Source organism: Tupaia chinensis, unplaced genomic scaffold (assembly GCF_000334495.1).
Source record: "Tupaia chinensis unplaced genomic scaffold, TupChi_1.0 Scaffold000097_1, whole genome shotgun sequence".
NCBI classification, from domain to species: Eukaryota; Metazoa; Chordata; class Mammalia; order Scandentia; family Tupaiidae; genus Tupaia; species Tupaia belangeri.
In genome coordinates this window covers 4,121,971-4,127,501 of record NW_006159559.1, presented here as the reverse complement: position 1 = coordinate 4,127,501, position 5,531 = coordinate 4,121,971, and the positions used below count along the sequence as shown (strand labels likewise).

The 5,531-nt window shown below is 33.4% G+C and overlaps 1 pseudogene; it reads left to right on the top strand.

Moving 5' to 3' along the window:
- The first annotated feature begins 4,582 nt into the window (after positions 1-4,582).
- Positions 4,583-5,531, top strand: part of LOC102486801 (protein/nucleic acid deglycase DJ-1 pseudogene) — a 10,159-nt pseudogene continuing 9,210 nt past the window's right edge.

Genomic DNA, 5,531 nt, shown 5'->3' with positions numbered 1-5,531 from the left:
TGGGTTGTAAAACTGATAAGACCTCAAAAGCATAGGCAACAAAAGCAAAATTACACAAATGGGATTGCATCAAACGATAAAGCTTAATACTGTAAAGGAAACAACAATAAAGAAACATCCTACTGAATGGGAAAAGATATTTGCAATATACTTGTGATCTATCCCACAAGGGATTAATAATCAGAATATATCAGAAACTCACCAGACAAACAAATAATCCAGTTATATAATGGTCAACAAATCTGAACAAATTGTTCTCAAAAGAAGATATATAAACAGCCAACATGTACATGAAAAATACTCAATTTTCCCAAAGGCCTGGGAAATACAAACCAAGGTGACGAGATATTGCCTCACGTGAGTTAGAATAGCAAGAAAAAAATAATCCTTGATGCGAGAATTCAGAGAAAAAGGAACTCTTGTACATTATTGGTTGGAATGTAAATTAGTACAGTCATTATGGAAAATAGTATAGTAATTCCTCTAAAAGTAGACTACCTTTTAAGTCTAATAATTCTACTACTAGGTATATATTTACTATATACACAGAAAAAAGAAAATCAGCATGTTGAAGAGATGTCTTCATTCCCAAATTTACTGTAATATTATTTGCAATAACCAAAATATGGAATAAACTTAAATGTCCATCAAAGGAGAATGATTAAGAAAATGAGGTAAAGAGAGTGGTTTTATTTGGTCATAAACAAAAATGATAGAATCCTGTCATTTGTAACTTCATGGATGAACCTAAAGTAATTTATACTAAGTAAAAATAAAGTCTCTTCACAATCTAAATGAAGTATAGCAATTTAATGTATTAATAATTTTAAAAATATATTTAAAAGAAATAAATTAATGAATTTAAAATTTTTTAAAAAGAAGCGAGAAAACAGCAGTAACTGTAATGGCTATGTCTCTAGACTCCCATGTAGTCGACAGCAGTTTCAGTCCTGGACCTGATAGCTTAAACTCATGCCAAGCACATGTGTGTGCATGCCCAAGATCCTGAGAGGAGAATAGAGGAGAAGGGATTGCGGTGTGGCCATCCCTCCAGGGGTGATTTCTCGTTTTCTGTTTCTCTGTCTCTCTCTGTCTTTCTGGCGAGTGCATGTGCCCTATAGCAAAAACCTCTCTACAAAAAAAAAAAAAGAAAGAAAGAAAATGAAACAGACTATAGAGACATATATAGAACAGATGTGGAACAGATGTTCTCAAACGTTCTGGTCTCAAGATCCATTTCTATGAGGGATCTTCAAAAAGGTCATAGAAAATGCATATTATGCAAAAATGATGAATTTTAAAGTTTTGCATCACAATACAGCACGGTAAGGAAATTATAGTTAATAAAAATTTAATATATGATTCAAAATAAATAGAAGAATCTCAAATGTTCACAACACAGACTGATGATGATTGTTAGAGATGATGTATATATTTATTGCACTGATTTGATTACTAAATCTTGTATGTGTGTTGAAAAAGCACACTGTACCGAATCAATATGTGTAATTATGTCATTTTAAATAATACATATATATCACTTATATTTATGTATATGTTAATATACATGCTTTAGCTATTATAATTTTATAAATTTATGTAAATAAACTATACATGGATGTCAGGGAAATATAGTTAGGAAAACAATCCTATCTAAAGTTTAATCCAGCAAGGGAAATTTTAAGGCCATCACAGGCAGACTCAAGCAAACTAGAATGAGTTGTCATCTACTGAAAGTTAGGTATTGTTCCAAACTTCACTAAATTTTTTCTATAACTAAAAATTGGGGGATTTCCATTTAACAAATTCTAATGTAAATTTATGAGTTTGTCAGCTTTTGCAAGCCTACCAAAAATAGTTTTCTTTTCCCTCAAATACATCTATCTCAAAATATAAGAATAATTTTTGTTTATATCAAATAATTTTTAGAAGCACCTAGTTGTTGAACTATTCTAAACTGAATGTCTTAATCAGTGAAAAGTTTTAAACAGACAATCCAAAAAAATTAGTCAAAAAGAACATATCCCTGCTCCATGATGCTTTTGTAGTGTAATGCAAATCTCTACATCACACAAAGCCCTTTAATTTACAGCCAAACATACTCTTTCATTCTAAAGCTCATTTTAGAGTTAGTAAAATCACAACCATGATATTTTCTTCTTTTGAAAACTTTAATTACAAGAGTACAGGCACATGGTCAGCTTTGATAACTTCAACTCTGATGATATGGACATTAGTAATCTGAATATGACTTGAAATAAAAGACTTGTTCTGGGGGAAAAACATGTTTTGTACATTGTAAGATGTATGATGATAAAATGGAAAGAAAGAAAGAAAGAAAGAAAGAAAGAAAGAAAGAAAGAAAGAAAGAAAGAAAGAAAGAAAGGAGTTGTTGCACAGTATTTTCACTATAATGAAAAATATATCTCATATTTTGCTGAATTAAAGTAAGTCACTGTTTAATGTACTTATGTAGTGGACCATTTATTTTCTATATTTTGAGCTCTTGGGAAGATTCTGGGTATATACGGCAGGGAGTTAGACTCTAAAAATGCACTGAACCAAACACAGTACTAGAGACAAAAAAAAAAAAAAAAAAAAAAACTTTTCCAATCCCTGTGGCCAATTCATTGTCTGCTTGAGCCAAAAGAGTGAATATGAGAAAAAGAGCCTAGAGATTTTTGTGAATATTCAAATAATAAATTTTTGCAGTCACATTGAGGTCAACAACCTTCAGTGTTTATCATTAAAAGAAAAACCATCACATCATCAGTAGCTTTACACTACATTAATTTTCTCCAGAGGGTAAAAAAAAAGATTTAGTAATTCTAGGAGGATTTTTTTCTAATTCCAGGAATTTTACTTCTCTGTCATGTGTGTGCGTGTGTGTGTGAGAGACAGATGGAAAGAGAGAGACAGAGAAAATGAATTCTGAGAAACTATCCAGAGAAAATAAAATTAGAAAAAGGTCATAACTGATTTATTATATTGCAAGTTAAGATAAAAACAGCAAAATGATAGTTTTGATATCAAATTGAAGATGTTTGAGTGGGTAAGAGTATATCTAAATAGTGAATTCACTTTAACTGGTAAATTTTAGGAAAGAAAATGTTATATTAAAAAATCATAACTTAAATAAAAACTTTCTTTGAAAAAAATGCATTAACTAATTAATTTAAAATATTCATTAGCCATCTAATGTATTCAGGCACTGAGACAGTTGTTATAGAAGTAGAAATGTTGTCTGAGGAAGTAATGTGTAACCAATAGACTTAAAAATGCATAATCATCTAACACAATAGAAACTCAGTTCTGATTTTTGTAAAATACAGGGCAAGTGAATTTGTCATGGAAGAGCTCTCCTCCATGCTATCTTTCATAAATAAATAGAAAGAGGCTCTGATATCTTTAATGGCTTCTAAGATCCTTTCTGGGAATTGTCTTCAGGCTAGCCAGCTGGAATAAAGAAAAAAAAAACAGGATAAGTACCGGGGATATGAAATGGGCCAATTTGGGAAGTAACTCAAGTCTCATCTACTCACATTGTATTGGATAAACTGTCACTGGATCCCAGCTAGAAGCAAGAAGGCCTGGGAAATTTTGCCTGTGCTTCTTATGTAAAACTTGATACATAGAAGAGGAAATATATACTATGATAGAGAGCCATCTCTTTCAGAGTCTAGCCCTTATGCCACCATATATTACTCTATACTGCATCCCCACGAAGGCAAGTCAAAGTTCAATCAATCTAGTCACTGCATCTAGTATAAAGTCCAGGGTGTCTTGGAGATGCACAGTCGTTTCCATCAGGTACAGAGATGGTGTCTCATAATGACTTCTACACTTAAAGGCTAATTATTTGCATTCCAACACCACATGCTCATTCCCCAAGATGGAGCTAAAGCAATAAAAACTACCATTCAAAATGTTGAAGCTCTATTGCTTGTGCGTTATTCTCCAGGGCTATATCTCACAGGAAATGTTGCAGAGTATGCCCTACCTTGATAGATATCCAGATTTCTCAACTCCCTAGTTGTTCTGTACAAATTGCTATCTAGAGGGTTCTTATAAGAGCTTGTATAGTCAGAGAATTCTGTTTGGGACATACATTTCTCTGGAAACATGATTCTTTCAAAAATAACAGGTTTTAGTCAGTACCAGGTGCCTCTCTAGTCAGTACCAAGAACTAGTAGCTACAATTTAAATTTTCTCCTAGACATAATTGTCAAAACCAATTTATTTCTTTGTGTCCACACCCCTGTGACTCTTTCTTTGCAGCTACCTTGAAGCCATATAAAACAAAACACTTGAGTGGAAGGAAAGAGTTTCTGTTTTGTTTTATTTTTTAACCTAAACCTGTCAAAGCTGAGTTCTATTTAATGAGACCTCAAAATATACAATATTTTAGAATTCTATCACAGTGTTTATAATTATATTGTGCATATAGAATTGTTCAGTGGATTTGTACCAGTTTGTAAAATTTTGCATCACACTAATGAGTGAATATAGTCTACATCAGGAGACCATTAGCCACTGAACTGCCACAAGATTTGAATTTGTTTTGATCCATGTAGTCTGGTGTGGGTCTTAAAAAAATAAATAACATAAAAATGGCTTCAAAAAGAGCTTTGGTCATCCTGGCTAAAGGAGCAGAGGAAACGGAGATGGTCATCCCTGTAGATGTCATGAGGCGAGCTGGGATTAAGGTCACTGTTGCCAGCCTGACTGGAAAAGACCCAGTACAGTGCAGTCGTCATATTGTCATTTGTCCTGATGCCAGTCTTGAAGATGCAAAAAAAGAGGGACCATATGACATGGTGGTTCTAACAGGAGGTTATCTGGGTGCACACAATTTATTCAATTCTGCTGCCATGAAAGAGATCCTAAAGGAGCAGGAAAAGCAGAAGAGCCTCATAGCTGCCATCTATGCAGGTCCTACTGCCCTGTTGACTCATGAAATAGGCTTTGGAAGCAAAGTTACAAAACACCCACTTGCTAAAGACAAAATGATGAATGGAAATCAGTACAGTTACTCTGAGAATCATGTGTAAAAGGATGGTCTGATTCTTATAAGCCGCACTCCTGGGACCAGCTTCAAATTTGCTCTCCCGATTGTTGAGGCACTGAGCAGCAAGGAGGTGGCCAACCAAGTGAAGGCTCCACTTGTTCTTAAAGGTTAGAGCAGAAAGCAAACGCAATCAGAAAAGGAAAAAAATAAAAGGCTTTCAAATAGGAAAAGAAGAGGTGAAACTCTATTTGCAGATGACATGATTGCATACATAGAAGACCCAATCGTTTCCACGAAAAAATTTCTGGAAGTAATACATGAATACAGTAAAGTTGCAGGATACAAAATTAATATCCAGAAATCTATAGCATTTCTATATATGAACAACAGGCAGACTGAGATAGAACTGAAAAAATGTATTCCATTTACCATTGCCACAAAAAATATAAGATACTTAGGGATAAATCTAACCAAAGAAGTTAAAGACCTCCACAAGGAAAACTACAAGAAGATAAAAAAAAAA